At 43.0% G+C, this 12,201-nt stretch overlaps 1 long non-coding RNA gene across 1 annotated transcript; it reads right to left on the minus strand.

The window, feature by feature from the left end:
* Nucleotides 1–1,935: 1,935 nt before the first annotated feature.
* Nucleotides 1,936–6,155, minus strand: LOC309523502. The gene is made up of 3 exons (XR_014215418.1): nt 5,952–6,155; nt 3,917–4,003; nt 1,936–3,421 (listed from the first exon to the last, which is right to left on the minus strand). It is a non-coding gene; the product is annotated as an uncharacterized lncRNA (long non-coding RNA).
* Between the last annotated feature and the right edge of the window lie 6,046 nt (nt 6,156–12,201).

The following is a 12,201-nucleotide window of genomic DNA, read 5'->3' on the forward strand; positions in this document are numbered from 1 at the left end:
ATAAAATATGTTTCTTCATCTCTCTCTCTCTCAAACACACAGAGAGAGACAGAGACAGGGGGAGTCAGTTGTCAAGCGGGACGTTAAGCGAGAAGATTGTAAAAGCGCTCCAAATGAAAAGGGGGAACACAGTCAAAATGAAAGGCAGAAACCAAACAAAGCTTGTTTTTTCTCCTTCTTCCTTCTTCTCTGAAAGCGGAGACATGAAACGAGGCTTTGGTGCCATTGTGTGACTGGAGGGTGAGATGGCCCCTAGCCCTGAGGAGGAATGAAGTGAGGGATGTTGAAGCAAAGGTTTGTGTCCATTCAAGGGGCTTTTGCAGTGCAAGGTTCTGTATGTTGAAGATCTGCCAGTGGCAAACATTTTATTTATTTAATTGGATTAAGAATGTAAGAAAAACCCTGATGGATTAGGCCAATGCATCCTGTTCTCACAGTGGCAGACCAGATGCCCCAATAGGAACCTCACAAGTGGGATGTGAGAGCAACGGCACTCTTCCCGCATGGGATTCTCAGCAACTGATATTCAGAGACATACTGGCTGGTAGCCACGGGTAGCCTTATCTTCCATGAATTTGTCTTCTTTTAAGCCTTCCAAGTTGGTGGCCATCACTACCTTAACATGGGAGCAATTTCTAAGAGTGGCTATGTTTTTGGCTCGCGCATTGTTTCAGGAAGTGCAGATTAGGCATGTTCCTCTTTCAATGTGAAATGAATTGAAATTCTCCCCCATTTCTATTGCAAACGTTGACATAGTGAATGAATATATGACTTCAAAAACCCAATAGAAATTCGTGTTGTAGTTCACAGGCTCACTGACAACACAAACAGACTATGGGACTTCCTTGTCTGGACAAGAGGTATGTCAGGCAACGTCTCCTTCAGCCCTGGCTTAGATGACTTTTCAAAGGGAATTAGGCAAAGGTATGGTGGTTGTGGTGGGGTGGGGTGGGGTGGTGGTATCTGTGCATAGATATTAGTTATTTATTAGTCAAATGTAGAATCTAGTTTGTTCAGAGGCAGTTTGCCACTGAATGCCAGTTTACTGGAGAGCAATAGGTTTGGGAGAAGAAATACTTCCATTTCTTGTTCTAATGTGAACCTACTTAATTTGCACTTACTGAACTGAGAAGTGCAAATACTTTGTACTTTGCACTTCTCCAAATCCTGTTCTCTAACCAAAAAAATGTGCACAAAAGTCCACATTTTTGTAAAAAGAATGTATAAAACTGCATTATATTAGGGCAAATTGGAATATCGGGGCGGGGAATGAAAATGCAAATATTAGGAGAAACATACACAGAAATGCAGTGCTTTTTCGGGGGGTCAGGGGTACGCATATTCCTAAACATTTTGTGAATCTTTGTATTTTTGTCCATTTACTGTTTTTATTTTCCCTGTTTTGAACTATAAAATGGTGGTTTTCTTGAGTCAAAATGAGAGTACCCCTAAACATATTTTTAGGGGGGAAAGCACTGTGGAAATGTATGCACATTCTTGTGTAGATTTTTCTTTTTTAACTGGAAATTCAAAACAATTGATGTAGAAATAGGGTGAAGTTGTTGTAAACAAAATCTGCCCTTATTTCCTTATGGGGCACACAAGAGCCCTTATAGAGTCCTTTGTAGGTTCTCCATCGGTAGGAGAAAATAACAGAAGCCTACCAGAGAATACTGAGAAGCAAAGCAGCTAGTAAGCCTGATCTTTTTTTAAACCGTTGCAACAGGGTGCTCCCCTCACACGCAGGAGAGAGGAGGAGGACCACAAACCATATGTGCTTGCCCTTATATAGCCATTTTGAAATTCCCTGCCTTAGAGCTCAAGACCACCCCTTCATACATCATACATACATCACAAGAAGGGGTGTAGCCCAAGACCACCCCCACAAACATCCTACCTACTTCACAGAAAAGGCGGTCTACAACAGAAATTTGAATGTTGTTGTTTTTCCTGTCTGCCAGGTTATCTGATAATGCCTGTTTTCCTGTGCTTCTTCAGAAATGTGGTTTATATATTTATGCACATGTTTGCTTGGTACATTTATGAACATTTATTATATATATAAGACCTTACAATTCTTATTACAAAGTTAAGGTGGGAAAACATGAAAACAGGGAGAAACTGAAATCAACTGATTCATACATTCCACTGCCCCACTTGAAAGCATCACAGAGGAATTTGGTTGGCTACTATGGGAAGCAAGCTCTGTTCATTTATGTATTCAGTACAATCCTCCACATCCCACCTCCCAGGAGATAAATCCCACCAAGATGGCTTAGACCAGGAACATTTCATAGCTGGTCTGCACCCACCCACCTTGGCCTGGTCCAGCAAGTTGTGTGTAATCTTGTTTAATAGAGATGTGTCCCATTTGCCAGACCAGAAGCCAAGTTTAAATATGTTGTTTCTCCTCCATCATCGTTTACCTTGCCCTCTGTGTAGATATTTGGTCATTGAAGAGATCTTCCTGTTCTTCTTAGGTCTCTGTCTCTTGTGATCCCCTTGACCATGAAACTGGAGCCCTGAATACTTGACCCACATTCTCAAGGGCATCTGTTTCAGCCTGTAATTGCCAGCATGCCTCATCTGAAATCCGAAACTTTGGCTCTAATAGTATTAACAGAAGCTCTGGCTTTGAGCAAGGAAGCGCAATGGGTCACCTTTGCCTGGATGACCAAAAGCACCTTAAACCACCCTTTCAAAGTTTTGCAGGCTCTGTTTTGTGTTCTTCCCATTGCAGTCGTAGGTGTGTGATTGGCTGCTCGTGATTCTCAGTTTTCATATCATAGAAAAACAAACAAACTGTCCTCTCCACTGCAGAGAATACAGCTGGGTGGAGGTCAGCAGAATCTGCCCTTGCGAGGGTGCTTTGCAATTTTATTTAGCAAAATCATTTATTTGTAGATAAACATAAGGCAAATTCAGCTGCTCCAGGCAATGCGCAAGAAAGCAGTTCAATGAACCGCTATTATAAAACAACATAAAAAGTTACCATTAAACCACAAAGAAACAACTAACTCCCTAAATGTCTATGTATCATCGCTCCATCTAATTTATTTAAAAGCATTTGTAAACCACTTAATATTTTAAGAAATCTCCATGTGGTTTACAACATAAGACAATAAACCATATCATTAAAACAGAAATGCAATATAAAACCAGTAAAACAGTAGCATAAAGCATACAAAAGCAAATAAAAACAGGAATTCGGGGAATCCAGACAGATAAAAACAGGATCAGAGAAAGCCTGGGCAAAAAAGATATCTCTTTACAAGATGTCCAAAGCAAATGATGGATGCCTGCTACACATATGGCAGAGGGAAGAAGGGCATTCCATAGTACAGAGGCAATTGCAGAAAATGATATTCTTTAGGGTATGGTGCCAGAGGTAGAATTTCCCCAGATGAAATCTATCATTTATCTACAGAGAGAGAGAGAGAGAGAAGAGAGATATTTAAAGTCAATTATATTTGCAAAAATAATAGGTTTTGATTTTAAAACATTTTAAAATCTATTATCCTTCTTATCTCACTTCATGCAAATACAACAGAATCCAAATTATGAAAGCATTGAAATAACATGCCATTAAATATATACAACTAATAATTAAACCCATTCATCAGTAGGCAATAGATAATTTTTCTCCTTTATCAGATTACACACACACACGCGCGCGCACGCACACACACACACACACACATTTGGCTTTAGTCTTTAAACAGGTTCCTCTCAGTCTAGCAAGAAAAACACTTCCTTATGGGTATATTCTTATTAAACCATCCATTCTGCTAGGTTACAGATGATTGCAGTATTCATGTTGCAATCACTGTTTACCAGCAATTTGCATTAGTAGTTTCAGTGCTGGTAAAAAACAAAACAAACAAACAAAAAAAACCTCAATAGCTGTTTTGCTTACTGGGGGTAACTCTATCCAGGCCAATATCTGGAAATCTTGCAAGATGAAAACAAGACATGGCAGCCATCGTTAGTCAACACCAAAGACCTTAAATACAACCAATTAATTGAAAGCTGCTTATTAAATAGTTTGACACATTTGATGTAATGCATTTAATACAAAACACCTATAGTTTCGATATTTCATTGTCTCCTAAGGCTATGTTCTCTCTCCATTATTGGAGGCAATATGCCACTGAATATCCGTTGATGGGAATCACAACTGGGAAGGGTTGCTGTTGCCCTCAAATTCTGTTTGTGGGCTTCCTTTTGGGGCATGTGGATGGCACTGTAAGAACAGGATGCTGGACTAGGTGGGCATTGGCCAGAGCCAGCAGACACAATCTTCTTATGTTCTTGGTCTGCTGGGAATCTCAACTGGAGAGAGTGCTGTTGAATTCACACCCTGATTGCCTCCTTCCCATAGGCGTCCATCTATGGGAATGCTTGGCTTGATCAGCATTTGACCTTATTTGTCAAGACACTTATGCTGTTATGTGATTAACTGGAGACTTTCCATGAGCAAAGCCTGTTTTTGGCCACCACTGAACCATGGTCTCTCCCCAATGCTCACCTTTCCTACTGCAAAATGGCAGCACAATATGGTTTCACTACCCCATCCAACTAATGGCAAAGCTGTCCCTTTCTTACCCACTCATTGGGTAGACTTTACTTATAATTAGGGCACCTTTCCTTAAATACTTGCAGAGCATCATCCAACCTGCTTAAATGGGTATCATCAGTCTACATCTGTTCCAACATTTGCAGGGTCTGGAGAGCCCCCCCCCAAGCTTGGCTGCAAGATTTAATATGTGAGCCGAGATATATTTCACGAAAACACGGTGCTCCGTCTGTGTCTGCATCTGCTCCTTTATATTAGGGAAAGTGAAGCATTTTGATACTAATTGCAGCGAAACGGTGATGTGTTCACTCTGTAATTGACTTAATGAAGTTCATATGAAACTTCTGGAAATGGTTGGGTAATAGGCTCCCCATTGAGCCCATTGTGGGTGGGAAGGGAGAAACTGCTGTGTTGTGAAGATAACGTGCCCCCTCAAAGGGTCAGAAACAAGTGTGACCATGGAAAAACTAGTGTTCTCACTAGATATATGCTGCTAAATGCTGATACCACAAATGCCACCTCCAATTCATTGGGGGAGGGGGGAACAATGACAGACCTTCATACACACCTTAGAAACCATAAATCAGAAATCTTCATGAAGAAATTGGGAGTGGGACATAGCTCTGCAGTAGACTGCATAGTTTGCATGCAGGAGGTTCCAGGCCGAACTCACAGTATCTCCAGGTATGGTTGAGAAGTCTACTATCCGAAGCTCTGGGTAGTTGCTGCCAGTCAGTGCAGATAACTCTGAGCTAGACGGACCAACAAATTATGGTCCTGATGACCACATGTTTTATGCGTTGGAGATCCCCAGCCCCCATGCAACAATCATCAAATCCCGGTATATTAGAAGGATGAGAAAACTCCTGGATAGATATATTCACAACCCTAACATCCCATGAACTTAACCTCGATGATAACATTTTTTTATTATTATCTAGCGGTGCTATTCAATTGCTTAGCTCAGTTGTAGATTCAGGTAGGTAGCCGTGTTGGTCTGACACAGTCAATATATATATATAAATAAAACAATTGTCCAGTAGCACCTTAGAGACCAGCTAAGTTTGTTCTTGGTATAAGCTTTTGTGTGCATGCACACTTCTTCAGATACCAGCCCAGTTAGTTAGAACATGGTGCTGATAGGACCAAGGTTGTGGGTTTAATCCCTGTGTGGGCCAGCTACATATTCATCCATTGCAGGGGACTGGGCTAGATGGTCCCTTCCAACTCTGCAATTCTATAAGTCTATGATTCTAATAGTGTATCCTCTTTCAAGGGATTCTTTTTTTAAAAAGAAAGAAAGAAGAGCCCTTCCCCAATTACACTTGTTTTTAGAGCTAATCCTAAATATCCCTAGAATATATCATTGGTTTACCTTCAGGCATCTGTCATTTTTACTGTTTACCTGGCATGGAGAAATAATCCAGAAAACACTAGCATCCTTGTGAGACAATGCCTTCCATCTGTTCCTCTTTTCTGGTCCTTGTTTCTGAGAAATCCAGAAGCAAATTCCTTGTTACATTGCTCATTTTATTTCAACGATTTGTATGCCGCTTAACCACAGTCATCTCTCTAAGTGGTGTACAAGAAACCCACAAGAATAACAGTAAAGTATGAGTTAAAACTATAAAATCAGAATTCAGTTAAGAAGTCTGATTGAATAAAAGAAATATTAATTAAGCACCAGAAGTTCAACAGGGAGGGGACTTTTCTGACCTGAACTGGAAGGGAGTTCCAAAAAACTGGACCCACAGTACTGGATGCATGTCTCCATCTGGACATGAGGCATGCATCTGAACCGTGGGAGACCCCTAGCAATGACTCCCATCTGAGAGATTGAGCAGGGATATTAGGTATCAGGCAGCTGCTGAGGTATCTTGGACTCAAATCACTCACTATGGTGAGATGTATTGTATTTTTATTTAAACCAGGGTCATTAGTTCCAAACTAGCATATTATGATGTTGTTGTTCACACTGGCTAGTCACTTTATTTTAACGAAAAGTAACCTCAAAGCAACTTACAATATATTTAAAAATTAAAACCAGTGTAAAACTAAAGCAAAATAAAAGCTAGGAACATCCATACACATATGAAAGGCGGCCTAACACACCCCACCTACTAAAGGAGGCCACAATATCTAAAATTCTCCAAGTTCAAGGCCAAAGGCTGGCTGGAAAATGCTTTTGCTTGGTGCCTAACACTAGCCAGTGATGGTGTCAGATGCAGTTCCCTCAAGACAGCATTCCATAAGGCCCATTCTCATTTTGCCATTCCCTCTTTGCCTCCCTTGGAGATGGCACATTGAGCAGGATCTCAGATGGTGAACATAGGGTGAAGGCTAGTTCATGTGGGGAGAGGCAGCCTTTGAGGTATTGGGGCCCTGAGCTGCATAAGGTTTTATAGATCAAAGCAATTTAGGCAAAGCCTTTTTCAGGGTTATGTAAGTGTCCAGCCTAGCAATTGCACTGTCAGTTAATAGAACTTACAGGGGACAAAATCAAGCCTCCATCAATGGATAGTCGTCTGAGATGATGAGGAAGTGCTTGGGCATGTATCCTTAGCAGGAGAAACCAGTTGTAGGCATTTCTTGGCTCATGGTTTCCCAGGGAGCTGCAGGGCTGAGTGAGGATTTGAATCTGGGTCTCTGCATTCCTGGTCCAGCATCCTGACCACTGCAGGTAAAGGGTAAAGGGACCCCTGACCATTAGGTCCAGTCGTGGCCGACTCTGGGGTTGTGGCGCTCATCTCGCTTTATTGGCCAAGGTAGCCAGCGTACAGTATGTGGCCAGCATGACTAAGCCACTTCTGGTGAACCAGAGCAGCGCATGGAAACACAGTTTACCTTTCCGCTGGAGTGGTACCTATTTATCTACTTGCACTTTGACGTGCTTTCGAACTGCTAGGTTGCCAGGAGCAGGGACCGAGCAATGGGAGCTCACCCTGTCGTGGGGATTCGAACCTCCGACCTTCTGATTGGCAAGTCCTAGGCTCTGTGGTTTAACCCACAGCTCCACCTGCGTCCCTCAACCACTGCAGACAAATGTATTAATTTTAGTTATTTTGATATGGGAGGTGGGAAGCAGTCCCTTTTGGTCTCTAGCAGTTGCTGATACAGTCCAGACCTAGGCAGTGTGCATGGAGGTCCTAGGCTGCCCAGGTGACAAGACCCCGCTCTCAATTGCTGTGTTTTAAACTCTGCATTTTTACTCTGTTTGAAGTCACCTAGATACCGTATTTTTCGCCCTATAAGACACACTTTTTCCCCTCCAAAAATGAAGGGGAAATGTGGGTGCGTCTTATGGGGCGAATGCAGGCTTTCGCTAAAGCCTGGAGAGCGAGAGCGGTAGGTGCGCACTGACCCCTCTCGCTCTCCAGGCTTCGCGGACCTCTCGGCAAGCAGCGGGAACGCTCCCGCTGCTTGGGGAGAGTTGCCTGCATCCCGAAGCCTGCGCGCGCTGATCTCAGTGCGTCCAGGCTTCGCTGATCTCTCCTCAAGCAGCGGGAATGCTCCCGCTGCTTGGGGAGAGTTGCCGGCATCCCGAAGCCTGCACACGCTGATCTCAGCACGTCCAGGCTTCGCGGATCTCTCCTCAAGCACCGGGTGTGCGAGGCTTGGGGCGGCAGCCTGTCGCCCGAAGCACGGGGAGCCCTTCGGAGGGCTCCCCCTGCTTCGGGCGAGTGTCTGCAAGCCTCGCGCGCCCGGCAGGAGGTCCTGCCGGATGCGCGAGGCTTGGGGCGGCAGCCTGTCGCCCGAAGCACGGGGAGCCCTTCGGAGAGCTCCCCTTGCTTTGGGCGAGTGTCTGCAAGCCTCGCGCACCCGGCAGGAGGTCCCACCGGGTGCGCGAGGCTTGGGGCGGCAGCCTGTCACCCCGAAGCACGGGGAGCTCTCCGGAGGGCTTCCCCTGCTTCGGGCAGGTGAGCGCAAGGCTTGGGGCGGCAGCCAGGGCTGGGGGGGGGGAATAATTTTTTTTAATTCATTCCCCCCCCCCAAATGAGGTGCGTCTTATGGGCCGGTGCGCCTTATAGGACGAAAAATACGGTACTATTTTTGTATTAAGCCATGCATGTAGTAGTGATGGAGAAAGATTAGAGCCCTTAAAATTTCCCTTTCTCCCTCCAAAATCCCTTCAAATATACAGAAAGAGAAAGAGCCAGACTTTTCCTGTAGACTCACAATCTTCTTATTGGCATGCTAGCTTTCCACATACAAGATTTGTTTATTTTTAATCAGATTCAGTGGAAATGAGCTTTGATTAGCTCTGATCTTCTGTGGAAGATGTAAATTGTACAATAGATGCTAAATACACAATTCATGCAATTACTTTTCTGCTTTTTTGAGGGGAGAAGAATGTTTATTATCTTTATTAGAGTACACACAACCAAGGGTCTGCTTTATTATACATCTTGAAGACTGATTTATGGCCCAAACTGAAGATCCTTCCAGCCTGAGAATTGCTGTAAAACCAGGGAACACATTAAACTTTAACTACTGTAATCCTAGATAACTCTGCTGTTTGCTTTTACTGCAAGTTTGTCAAAGATTTAGTGGGATTTGTGCGTGTTTTTTCTACTGATGAATGATCCTAACACCTAGAAGGCTTCGGGTGGACAGAGAATGATCTCATGCCTGCAAGATCAAAGCCAAGTACTGCAAATAGTAAAGTAGGAAAGAGATGGTTCACACCAAAATAGTCATCACCATATACATTCAAATCTGGTCCATTTTTCAGAATCCAACCTTATTTTTAAGCCTCTCTCTTTAAACACACTACATACCAGGACCAGCGGCTTAAGGCTTTCAGTAATGACACCTCCTTGTCCAAATGCTCCAAGGAATAGTCCATGTATTTAATTACCTGTCCTGGGAAATCACTAGAATGCTTTCCCAAAATGTGTGTGTGTGTGTAACTAGCACAGAGATGGGCAACCATTTTTCCCTGTGAGGGACCACATTCCCATGTAGGAAATCTGTCAGGGGCCACATGATAGCAGTGGAAGGAGCCAGAGACAAAAGTGTTCTAGATTAACTGGGAATAAAGTCTTCCCTGCTTTGATTTTCACCCTTGTCTCTAAGTGCGTCTTGTCCCTAGTTAAGGGCTAATGGAAGTGAAATAAAAATAAGAATCTTGGGGGAGGGGAGTATTAGGGTCGCAGAAAAGGAGTGATGAAGGTGAAAATAATGGAACAAATATTTGTAGTTAAGTCATCCTGGGTCTCACGTATGAGGCACTTTCAGGTTGACTGGACCTTCACAAAGTTCATTTTCACAATGTCATATAAGATTGAACACCAAACTCTTGAAAAGTCTGGCTGGGAGGGAGTCTAGCAGTTGAACTTGTTTGGTGGCGGGAGAGCTGGTTAAAACAGTTGTGAGCTTATAATGTGTGTGGGAGAAAGTACAGAATGAATTCTGCCATCCGCAGCGATGAATAAGAATAAGAACTAAATCTATAAACTCTCTCCCACACACAGTTAGGTTCTTCTTTTTTAGAATTATTTTTATAGAAGTACTCATAAAATACTTGCAAAGATTTTTCTTGGGAAGGGCTGTAGCTCAGTGCTGAGCACCTATGCAGAAGGTCCCAGGTTCAATCCCTCTCATCTCCAGGTATGGCTGGGAGAGAACCCTTTTTGGAGTTCTGGAGAGCTACTGCTAGTCATTGTAGACAATTCTGTAGTACATACACCAAAACAGCTTTCTATTCAATTTATTGTCTATTTTTCTTCCAAGGAACTCAAAGTAGACAGTTCTCTCCTGTGTTTTATCTGTACAACAACCTGATGACATAGGTTAGGCTGAGAGCCAGTGCCTGGCCAAAAACCACCAAGCAAGCTTCATGGCTAAGTAGGGATTTGAAACCTGGCCTCCCAGGTCTTAGTTCCAACAGTCTAACCACTATACTACCCTAGCTCTGGTGCATGCATGTTCGTATGGTAGCTGTTAATATCCTCACAACAACCCTGTGAGCATCATGGCTGAGTTGGGATTTGAACCCTGCTCTCCTAGACCCTAGTCTCTTGCCTCTCCTATTTTGCCTCTGCTGGTCCAGACTGCAAGCTCATAGAGGCAGAGACCTGTCCTGTTTATATTCTGTAGGGTGCCATTTAAATCAGTGACGCTATAATGCATTGATGATGATGATAATAACGTAAAATTACAAATTTTGGAAGCGGCCCTCACATCTCACATGCGGAAGGGAATGCCTTTTCCAACTGACTTCATTGTGGCTGCAATAAATGTGCACAGTAGTTTTGAAAAAATAACATAAAATATGTGTTCCCCTCCAGAATTGTTGCTTTATTTATTGCTCTACTTTTTATTGCAGAGGTTTATTTATTTGTCATTTACTGACCAGTTTTATATAAAAAAAACTTCATCACATTGTAATCTGAGGGCAGTGTCCAATAAAGTAACAAAGGCAAGATTGCAATAAGTACAGCAAAACCCTTTTAAAAAACTATAATAAAAAACTATATCAAACAGCAAATAAGAACAGATTAATCATAAACTCAAAACCCCCAACATTAGTTAAAACCAAGACAACACAACTCAACCAGAATATACATTAAGTGGATTTAATGGATTAACCCCATGTGGTTAATCAACTGTAATTACTTTAATCAGGTAACAGCCCTAGAAAGAAATCATTCTTAAAAAGCTTTTTTTTTTTTTTATTACAGGGATGGTGGACCTGATGTTCCCCAAAGTCATAGCAGCCAAATCCCAGGGACTGAGGTTCCTTCAGCCCCCCCCCTAAATATTTGAGAGGGCTGAGCTCCTGCAAAGTTGATGGGCATTGCCATTCAAACAGTGTGTGCGTGCGTGTGTGCGTGTGCACGTGGTGTCATGTGATCCCCAATTATATGGGGTGGGGCTTTACCTGGCCCTCCCCCCAATATTTTACTCAAGTTTGCAAACCAGCCAGAAGTTGCTACACTACAACTGCTATAACCTCTGACTTTTGGCCATGCTGGTTGCTGCAACTGATGGGAGATTCCCAATGGCACCAGGAGGGTCAACACCCCTGTTTTATCAGGTTCATTCCTGGTCTTGCTCCAAGGAAGGTGTTGTACATGAATATTATGCCATCTTATCCTTGCCAGATCAGTATGGCTGAAAGAGCCCTGTTGACAAAGAATCAGCCTATTGCATTTCATGACCGTGCAAGAACTTGATGGCTATATAATATATGAATCCTTCAGCTGCAGGGTAGTATAACCACACTATTGCATGTCACCTTGAGGTTTCGTGGAAGGCAACAAATATGTTGAAATAATTAATAATAATAATAATAATAGGCCAGCAGCATTACACAACTTCAGGATAGTTGTTAACTTAGGAATCAGTTGAAAGAAGGAGTAATGTGAGGTTCTTTGTGGAGAGAAGATCCCTCCCTCTGCCTCAGCCTTGTTCCATTGGTGTACCTTTGCCAGTAGATAACATTGACTCCCACCTTCCTGTTCAGCCAGCAGAGAGAAGACAGGGGAGCTGATAGAAGAAGCCAGGCAAGTATTTTATCTTGCCAACAAAACTCTGAGCACATGCCCTGAATTAATTTTCTACAAAGGTGCAACTCAAACAAACTTTCCTTTCATGTCCCATCCCTTGTTTGTGCAAGGACA

This window comes from Podarcis vaucheri (assembly GCF_965113315.1).
Source record: "Podarcis vaucheri genome assembly, chromosome: Z".
Lineage (NCBI taxonomy): Eukaryota > Metazoa > Chordata > Lepidosauria > Squamata > Lacertidae > Podarcis > Podarcis vaucheri.